The sequence below is a fragment of the Centrocercus urophasianus genome, unplaced genomic scaffold, assembly GCF_019232065.1.
Source record: "Centrocercus urophasianus isolate 14NV4802_14NV808 unplaced genomic scaffold, USGS_Curo_1.0 seq_15, whole genome shotgun sequence".
In the NCBI taxonomy this organism is placed as follows: Eukaryota; Metazoa; Chordata; class Aves; order Galliformes; family Phasianidae; genus Centrocercus; species Centrocercus urophasianus.
Window position 1 is genome coordinate 41,397,152 of NW_024884697.1, and position 10,654 is coordinate 41,407,805.

The 10,654-nt window shown below is 47.7% G+C and overlaps 1 protein-coding gene across 3 annotated transcripts in view; it reads right to left on the reverse strand.

The window, feature by feature from the left end:
- ATP2B1 (ATPase plasma membrane Ca2+ transporting 1) overlaps nucleotides 1-4,283 on the reverse strand; it is a 59,088-nt gene extending 54,805 nt beyond the window's left edge. For 2 of the 3 annotated variants that reach the window (XM_042815377.1, XM_042815379.1), the window contains exon 1: nucleotides 3,938-4,000. The gene's annotated coding sequence lies outside the window, so the exon portion shown is untranslated. Of the gene's footprint in view, nucleotides 1-3,937; nucleotides 4,001-4,222 lie in introns of those variants that run through there. The other variant, XM_042815378.1, reaches the window with a different exon arrangement.
- Between the last annotated feature and the right edge of the window lie 6,371 nt (nucleotides 4,284-10,654).

Sequence of the window (10,654 nt, forward strand, 5' to 3'; positions counted from 1 at the left end):
GCTTTTGCATCTTATCTATTACTAGAGAAAAATAATTTGGCGTTATTTTTAAAAGCTATTTCTGGCTTTCTTTTTTTCTTTTTTTTTTTTTTAAACACCTCCTACATTTTCTTTACATTTCTTCTCCCACCAGACCTTCGAAATACCAACCGAGAAAGCTTCATGCCTACTTTGCAATTCACCAGAATTAAACTAATAACACCTCCTGCTGTCATCTGTCATTTAGAATAAGATTTATAAGTGGCAGCAGAAACCACTTTCATAATGTTTACTGGAATATGAATAGCTTGAACAGGCGGATCTCTCAAATTTACTGTACATATCAAATGAAATCTGTCATGAAAACTAGAAACTCATTTTTTAAACTGTATTTGAAAGCTGGATGGTTTAGAAATAAAATACAAGCTGGACAATACCACGTACTTGTGTTGAGACTACATTCAGCATGAAAAGGTGCAACTGTACCACAGTAAGACTGCCTCATTTTCTGCCAATTGATTTCTTTGTACATGGCAGTTCCCAGAAATTCCTCCTATCTGTACTAATGGTTCTTGCTTCCATCTCCTGTAAGCATCTCTGAAACAGGGCACGCGCAGAGCATGTTTTTACTCTTTACAAATGGATATAAATCTTGGGTGGGGGTATCGTGAACTCAGATCCTTATTATTTATCACATCACCATGCAGTCAGTGAGCATGACTTTATTTGCTATTTGAAGCCAAAACTGGGGGGGGAAAATAGTAAATTAGTAATGCATAAGTTGAAGAAATCCAAACGTAAAGACAAGCCATTTTCAATTAGATTACTAATTATTAATTAGCACAAGTTAGAAATAACCTTCCTGTATGTAAGCCATCATAGGTCCACTAAGCATTCCTTATGCCTGCAGCCCTCCTTGCTCTTCAATCAGTTGACATTGTAAGGAGAAACAAAAAATGATACCCTCAATAATAATTGCAACAGGTTGAATAGCAGAAAATAAACTCATCTGAGACTGTTGTATGCACCATAGCAAGACGGTAGGAACAGCTCATGTTGGATTTTTGGGGACAATACTGCAGTTCCTAGATTTTATCTAGTTTTTAATTAAAATACTCCACAAAAAGATCTGTATCTCATGAACAGCAGCTTTTAACATGTTTGTGTTTTTTATTTTTTCCCTTATTATTCATTTTAGGAAACATTGGGAATATTTCGGAATATATGAATATAATTGTACTGATCCTTTTGCAAGAAGATAAGCAGGTACTTTTGTACAAAAATAATCTGCTACAGATTCAGGCTGTGTTCCTTCTTTCTCAAAAATAAAACCTACATTGATATGCTCCAGGCTAATCACTGCCATTCATTAATCTGCATTAGATAAAATTTTGCAGACTGAAAGGTGACTTTGAGGAAGAAACACATCCTTCTTGCACTAACATTATTTTTCCTTCAAAAACTGAGCAGAAAGTATATTAAAATGAACAGTTCAAACAGCAAAAGACATCCTTGAGGTCACATTTCAGTGGTAAAGAATGCTCGGTGCCATTAATATTTAGTCTACCTTAATGGAAGAAATTTGAGTTAGAAGATACTTTAGGTTATCTTGTCCACCCTTCTGTCAAGGCAGACTTGTTTGCTCCAGCACGTCATTGATTGCTGTGCCAAGTCCATTTTGAACTTGTCAGTTAATAGTGAGTTCCCAACTCCAAGATCTTAAACATTGGCAAAATCAAGTCTTCCAAGCACAAGTACATTTATCTCGCCTCAACATCTTCATCTTATGACCATTTCTTCCAGTTTGCCATACTCTTCTTTTCTGAATAAACTCAGTTAAAAGAAAAATAATAATAACAGACCATTACGATGGTGAGCTGCAAGGTATTTACCAGCCCCTCAGCTTCCTGGTTCAGCTCCTACAGCTTGGATGAGAGGGTATCAACATCAACAGCTGACAGAAGTCCTCTGTACTGCGGTGCAGGAAAGGGCCACTCTCTAGATGAGATTCCAGCATTAGACAGTGGAGTGTTTGAACTGGCAGAATCTACTGGGGGTTATGAGCTGTGTGTGGTGCAAGTGGGGGCAATTCGGCTATGCCATTATCTCTATGCAACACATCATAAGAAACCAAGACCCGCATCTGAACCCATGCTAAAGCGACACTGTCTGCTGTGTGCTTGAAATTCCCAAGCACAATGTCTGCTTAATATGCAGTACTGAGTCACTGCATGCATGCATACAGAGTGCAGCCACACCGCCAACACAATTACCTTCCCCTTGTGCCGTTCTAATGCCCGCACCATAGGCAGCACTCTTTTTTGAATGAATCGAAGTAGTAGCCCTGCATTCAGCACCAAGACAGCAGTACCGATTGAGAAAACCTGCACGTGCCTGTAGGAACACAGGATCCTTGTTTTCTTCAAACCATCCCCACCTGGGTGGGCAATCGTAATAAACAGAACAGTGACAAATGGAACAACCCAACAACGCTCCTCCAGACCAGAAATTTTACATTTAAGTGCATTAATTTTTCCCTGACTGAATTCAGTGACCACTTTTTCCACTGACACTAGGAGAGTTTCCATTCATTATGCCATAAGTATTGCAGTTCTAGTACATTGGAAGCCATTCCTGCCAACAAAGTCCACAGTTTAAAGACAGACGAATTTACTTCTGTTAAGAATTCCTTATTTGTGGTGTTCGGAACAAATCCTTGATAAGGTCCAATGTAAGGAAAGGGAAATAAATCACACTGGCCATAGGCAGAGCTCCCACCCTATGACATACTGTGCCACGACCCGAGGGCTGCTAGGTTTACCGAAACAACATCTTCTTATCCACCTAAAAACACCATTCGGACCTCAACTCCTCAGGACTCTCGGGCATTAAGGATGCAGCACTTTTGGACGTGGTGGGGCTTTCTACAGACACACCGCAGCCTCCCCCGCAGGCTGTCAGTGGCGAATGATGCCAGGAGAGCTCGGCCGGGACCCGCTGCCGGCAGGGACGTGCCCTGCATGTCCCCAGGCTCGTCCCCCCCCCCACCGGAGCTACGATGCACACCCGTGCCGGGAACGCACCCTGAGGGAGCTGGGTAGCGAGGCACAGCGCACCGCCAGCAGTCTGCCAGACCGCGAGATGGAAAGCCCATCGCGTGCATTTACACAGCTACACGGAACAGATATTACCAATGCCACACGGAACAGATATTTCCTGTGTTAAGAAAAACGCAAGGGAAGAAAAAAAAAAAAAAAAAAAAAAAAAAAAGCCTCCGAAGACTTGCTGCTGCTCATCATCCTTCCCTTCTCTTTCCATTCATTTACAAAAATGAAAGGGGAAAATGCCCGTCCAACGACTGCGGATCGCGGCGGCTCCGCTCGGTACCACCCGCCACCCGGGGGCTGAGCGCCGCGGCCCGCTCCCGCCCGCCGCTGCCCAGCGCCCCAACGCGGCTCTACAGCGGCACTCGGAGGAGCGCTCCTCCCGGACCCGCGGCCGCTCCGCCACCGCCGCTCCGCCACCGCCGCTCCGGGCCTCACGTGGTGCCCATCCAAAGGTTACTCGCACGGCGCGGGGCGCTCCGGCCGCGGCGCGCTCTCACCATCCGCGATGCGCCGCGCCGCGTTCCATCTCCGCCTCCCTCCAGGGGTGCGGCAGCGCGGGGCTCGCACGGCCGCTCCCCCCGGCCGCCACCTTAATCCGCGCGAGGCCGTGCGGGGCAGCTCCCGCTCGGCCCCGCATCCGCTGCCCTCAAGGTCACGCCGCACCGCGCGCTCCGGTTACCTCCCACCGGAGCGCAGCGGGAGGCACGCGGCGCCCCGGCTCCGCGGCCCCCGCCCCGCCGAGCCCCTGCACCTGCCGGCGCGCCACTGCGGAGAGAGCGGCGGAGCAGATCCGTGCCGAACGGAGTCGATCCGAGGCGCCTCAGCAACCACCGCCCGCCCGCCGCGCTTACCTCGGGGCCGCCCCCGCCGCCGGTCGGGACGAGGCGCCCGCGAAGCTGCCCCTGCCCCTGCCGCCGCCCGCCGAGCGCGAGGTCCCCGCGCCGCGCCGCCCCCGCCCTGCGGCCGCGGGAGGGAGGGAGCGGGGAGGGAAAGGGGCGGGGGCGCGGGACCGAATTGGGGAGGGCGGGAGGGGCGGGAAGGGGGCACCGGCGCGGAGGGAGGAGGAGGGGGGGAAGTGAGAAGGAGGCGGAGGAAGGGGGGGCTCGGGCCGCTCCGCCGGCCACGACCAGACTCACCCTCCGGCGGCGCTCCGGGGCCGCCGCCCGCTTCGTGCCGCACGCACCGGGCAGCGCCGAGCGCGCCGCGGAGCCCGAGCCCCGCACGGCGACCGCTACAGGAGCCGGGCGGGGCGGAGCGGAGCCGGGCGGGGCGGGGCCGGGCCGAGCGCGCCTCCCGCCCACTCGCCTCCCGCCCGCCCGCGGCTGCTCACCCTCCGTTGCCGGTGCCCGCCTCGCCCCTCGCCGCCCGGCCGTCAGTCACGTGGCGGTGCCCCTCGCGCGGTCGCCCAAGGGGGGTCCCGATGTGCGGCGCCCTCGGGGGGCGGGAAGGGACGCGCCGCGATAGGCACGGAGCCGGCGGGGGCGGAGTCCCGCACCTCGGCCCGCCCCCACGCCGCCCTGACTGGCGGATGGGAGGTGACGCGCTTGTTTCCATGACGTTGCAGGGCGGGGCCTCGGCGTTTGATGGAGCCCGGCGGGTTCCGGGGGACGGTGACTTTGCCACGAGCGGCTCCTGCGGGGCGGGTCTGGGCCCGGGGACTGCCCGGGGGGCGGGGATTCCGCGGCAGCCCGCAGGAGCGGGGTGGGCCGGTCCGCCCGACCGCGGTGCGGCGGGTGACCCGGTGAGCGGGCGACCTGACCGCGCGGGGCCGCTCTGCCGGCCCGCCTCTGCCGCAGGGGGCGCGGGAAGCGCGGGAAGCCCGGCTCCCTGGGCGGCGGGGGGCACCGCGGCGCGGCTTTGTCCAGAGTGGAGCGCGGCCGCGCGCGATGCAGGTGGGGCTCCCGGCCGCCCCGCTGCTCGGCTTTCGCTGCTGTCGGAGCCGGGGCTATGGCAGCCGAGGAGCAGAGCAGCCCACCGAATCGCTGCTGCTGCTGCTGCAGCCCGAGGTATTGCAGAGACCACAGAGGGTTAAACCACAGAATGAAGTCAGCACGAAACGGCCCACAAGGGCCGGCAGATAAATAACTCATCCTCGCTAGGCTGTGATCGTGGCTTGCGGAGCGTCATTGTCTCCTCTCTTACCTGCATCCTCGTTACATTTTCCTCCTGTTCCAGTGAGGCAATCGAGAGGCACAGAGCGGCAATCCGCTCCTGCCCGTCGTGGATGTTTCTGAAAATACTGCCTTACCTCTACGTAGCTAGAGGTCAATTGAAAAATCACAATACTGAGGTAAACAATCCTGCAGACTGCTCTGTTGAGATTCTTTCTTGCGTTTCTTCCCGGAAGGAGAACAAAACGATCCGAACGCAGAGACCCGCGCTCCACGACGCGCTGCCGCAGCGCAGCACCGTCCTCAGCACGGAGCGATCCGCGGGACTCCCGCGGGCAGCCGGGCGGCGCTTCTCGGCGCAGCGCTGACAGACGCAGATGTGCTCCGCACAGCTCTGTCGCTGTGTTCGGGCACAGAATTAGCCTTGGTACCGCCAAGGAGGAGGTGATGTGTTTAACGCATTGCAGTTTGGGTACGTGTCTGTACCTGCTTCCTTTTGTCTGTGGGGAAGGTAGGCAGCCTGCGCTTCATTCCTCGTCTATCGAATGGGAAAAACTCCCATCTGCTGTCTTTAGGGAAGGAAGAGATACGTATATGCATTAATCTTTGAGATGCTATTACAGTAGAATTCTCTGCATACATTTTTCATGGCACAAAATAATTATTTAATGTTCCTCTTGCGCTGATTTATGAGGACAGCATAAAAATATGCAACACATTGATTGAAAGTTAAAAGAGATTCTTTCCCACCCTGTAGAACCTTTTCCATGGCAATTTCAATTTTTTATTTATTTATTTATTTATTTTTTCAAATGAATGCACAAGCTACAACTTTATGGTTTTTGGGAGCAAATGGGCACTCCTCCTTTCTTCTAAAGGTCACCAAGTAGCAGAAAACATTCTGTGTAATTTAGGTCACCCATCTTATAAAAGAAGCAAAAAACCCGAGATACACAAAGGAATATTTCTGGAAGTATTTCATGTAACTTTTGAGGAAACATTGCCATTTCAGGAAAATTCAGTTTGGTTTGCAGACGGTTTGGAAAGGCCAGCTTGACACATCAATGACAATAGCTCCGCTCGTTCTGTGACCAGCCCTCCAATGATATCACACATTTTTTACAGAGGCAGAAAATGTGTCATGGAGAATTTAAGTGGGTTGCCTGAATCCGATCTACTTAGCATGAGGCTTTTACCAAAAAGAGCATGCTTGGATCACTATGGCCCTTGGTAAAAATTGAGTGAGGCAACCAGGGTCTAAATGCATGCACCTTGCTGATAGCTGCCTCGTAACCGTGGTTTTGGGCAAAGAGGCAGGACAGGCTTGACCCAAAAGAGGAGGTGGTTGCAAAGCACACAGACCTCTCCTACTCTGTGTAGGAGTGCTTCAGTGCTTCTATACTGAATTGGGTTTTGAAACGTATCTCCTCACTGCTCTGCTACAGCTGATCCTCTTCAAACTGAGCCAATGCAAGAATGAGTGAAATCGGTGATTTAAAAAAAAAAAAAAATTAACTTTTTTCATCTTTTACTTGTTTGATGAAAAAAACACAGAGCTTGGAGAAGTTAGGAGACGTTTCATGTGCAAGCATGAAGAGACCAATGTTTAAAGAATTCCCCAGGTCTACAGAGCCCAAGCACCAGCAGGGTTTATCGCAGTCAGCCTTCGCAGACCACCCCAGACCGGGACTGCCTCGGGGCCCTCGGGGCCATGGAGGCCGCTTCTCATCGTCCTCCCGGCACTCCGCATCCCAATCCTGTTGCTGCGAGGTTAAGCAACAATTTGATTACAAGCGATTCTCCTTTCTTTCATCTTGTGAGTGTCACCATGGCCAAATTGCTCTATTGTCAGCTCATACAGCCTAGCAATCACCGTGTGAAACAAAACGAAATCACCCCATTCATCCCCACGTAGCCATTGCCCCTCCCTTAGGAATGAGGCCAATCTATGAGGCCTATCTATGTGCTCCCGGTAGCATTCTTATCAGCTCCGAATTCTTTCTCTTGACTATTCAGGAACTCGGTATCCTGCATCACGCGTTTCCTGTCGTTTCCTGCCGTGAATGCATCTGTTAAGTAGAAGTACTCGAAGCTTTGTGCTCTTCTCCATTTCTGTCACAGCGTTCTGGATTTATTTATTTTTCTTTTACGTTCTTCTACTGCCTTATTTAAAGGGCGAAAGATTACACTGAAGTAAACAAAGGAGTGTGAAAAAGAAGAGCTATTGCACGAATGTCTTCTTCATGTATGCTCTGAAATATATCAGACTTTGTGCTTTGTACATTTACATGTTCTTTCCAGGTGCTGCCACAACAGCCCCAGACCAGAGAAAACACTTCACAGACAAAGTTGAAACAGCTACATGCAAAGAAAAAAAAGCCATGAAGTATAAAATCCTACAATTGACAGGGAATCTGACCCACTGAAGGACCTGGGTAAGGTATGGAAGAGAAGAAAAGAATAGAGCAGGGTGAAAAACCATATAACTGCTATGAAGACAATAAAATGTTTGAGAAGCTTTTCACAATATAGAATTAAAAAAAAAAAAAAGAAAAGGTATGGATGTGATGAGACAATATGATCATGGTTGCCTCTTAGAAAGCGAGAAATGTCCAATGAATGAATGTGCACTATTACTCTGCAAATTATCTGCTAGCAGAGCTCAAAAATGCATACAGTGAGCACCCAGCTACTCTACTGAAAGGACATTTCCTATGTAGCACTTCCCCAGTTTGGAGCAATCCTCTTTACTTTCTCCCCCATGGCAAAATCCCTTGAATTCCTAAAAGATGGAAAAAGACCCAGGCAAGCTGGCCCTGGAAACATTTTGGTCCAGTTGAAGAGAAGTACTGGAACAGGCTGCCCAGGGAGGTTGTGGAGTCTCCTTCTCTGAAGACCTGCCTGGATGCCTACCTGTGCGACCTGCTGTAGGGAACCTGCTTTGGCAGGGGGGTTGGACTCGATGATCTCTGGAGGTCCCTTCCAACCCCTACAATTCTGTGATTCTGTGATTGTGATTCTGTGATTTGTTAAAAAAATCACACTGCTGTAGCTCATCTGGGTCTGCTATTGGTCTGTCCCAATTTGGATGCAGATTTGTCAGGCATCTCACATGGCAGGCACCAAAGACTCAAAATGTGGAAGTATCCATTATAGCTAGGAAGGTGCATGAGACCTTTTGAAGGGCTCATGGTATATATAATGCCACAACAAAATAATCTTTTTTTGTCTTTTTTCTTTTTTTTTTCTTTCTTTTTTTTTTTTTTTTCTTGTTGCAGATGTTTTAAGGTGTGTTGCTTTGTAAGCTGTGTTCTTATCTTTAAGAGCACATGGTCAGCCGATGTTTGTGAGGCTCCATTGAGTTCACTCATTTTGTGGGTCTGTTCCAATTCATGCTGACTGAATATCTGGTTCATAAATCGCAATGTTGTTATACGCTGCTCTGTGATCAAATGACAAGTATTTTGTTTATTTTTCTTTCCCTCTACCCCCAAAGATAAGAAGCAACACGGTTAACTAAACTGTCTCTCTCTGAGGCTAACAACAACATCGCTGACCAGCCTGAGTCACACTCCTGACTCACAGAAATTAGTTTTAGGAAGAGTAAATATAGCCCCTCCTCTCTCTCATCAGTGCTGGGTAACTGTTTCTAGTAGAACAAAAAATTGTCCTTTTGTAATGCTACTTCAAAGTCCTTTGGATAAGACAACAGATAATCCGGTTAAGCCTTGCGTTCCTTCAGCAAACATTCTTATTTCTGCCTCTTGGCAATTGTTCAAGATGGTTTTGAAACATTTAGGAGTCATTAGAGCTAATAGCTACCACTCTGAATTTCCTTCAAGGAGGAGTATCAGAAAAATGCACCACCTTATTACCACTACTTTAATCAAGAATTAATCACTCTAGTGAGAAAAGATGACCGGAACATACTTGAATCAATTATTTGCTTTCTTTGTTGACATTTTCAGCTCTGAATCATCTTACCTGTTCTTAAGATACTAATAAAAATCTCCAACCAACCTAAAACTGCATATTTTAAATATTAATAAGGACTTATCCTACATTCATAGTTTAAAACTGGATTTAGCCTTATAAGACTTGTTCAAGAATAATTGTGTTTTCAGATTATGTAGTATTATAAATTATATCAAAAGTGTTACATAAAATGTTTGCATGAGTGTATATGTAAGTCTAAGTATCCTCAGAAAATTAGATTATAGGTAATAAAAATAGTAAAGTCTTAACTAGGGCATCGTCTTTAATTATCAGATAATACTGCAGCTATGAATGCAAAGTGGAGTAGGAACAAAATTTCGCAAATGAATTAGTGTTGCTTATTAGCTTATAAACCAGAAGAAAATTAAATGAGTGTTTGTGACAACAGTTATATTTCTGTTTTGTATTAGCAGAAACAAATCGATAGGATTTTCCTCTGCCTAAGTTTCCTTTTGTCAATTAGATAACATGGCAGCCCTGTAGTGAACCACCAGAGTTTAAATGTATTGTGTTCTGGACACATGTACTAATAGGTTTACTGTAGGCTGCTTTCAGGCTGCAGCATGATATACAGCAGTAAAAGTAATTTGGTTTAAGACAAAGATGAATTAAAAGATACAAAAAAATCTTTTATACACATTGGCAGTCCAAAATTTTTGTTCAGTTCAGACTAGATTCTGTTAAATTGTACATGCTTAGTGCTTACTAAAACTGACACACTTAGGATACTAAAAATACCTTGGATAACCAAAAGGGATTTTAAAATTAATCTCCAGAAAAATCTTGTTTATCTTTTGTGTTTAACCCAAAACAACTCAGCTCAGTGTTAACCACAACCAAGCCCTTTGTCTGTGGTCATGGAACCTTTCACATTTGAGACCCCAAGCCCTAGCACTGGCTATTGGACTGCGAGTCATGCAGAGAGTAGACCACCAGAATACCACAAAGAGCCCCATGGCTAATCTCTCACACTCTGTTTAGCAGTAAATGTATGAGGTGTCCTTTATGGCATACGTAATGGTCTTTAAAGTTTTTAAGGGTTAGCGATTTTCCATTGGTCCAAACTATCTGGGAAACACTATCCTAGTACATCTGTGCATGTTTCAGCTATGTAAGTATTCATAATACAACAATATTATGAATGAACTCTTAATTAATGAGTATCTGCAGAGTACTTGCTCCACAGGTAACTGCAAAAGCGCTTCTTATGGAACCAGAGCTCATGCACACAGCCATCTCTCTCCAACATCTTCTCTGGTCTAAGAATAGAGGGGACGAGGATGATTGAAGTGTTCATGCTTGTTTACTGTATGTAGGGGAAAATGCAGAGGTGAACCAATCAAGGACTCAATCACACAGTACAGTTTCCAAAACAGATGAGGTAATTTGGGATCATCTGGAGATCTTTCATTAGGACATTCCTGACCTCATGTTAAAGTGCTGAACCATACCCTACCCTGC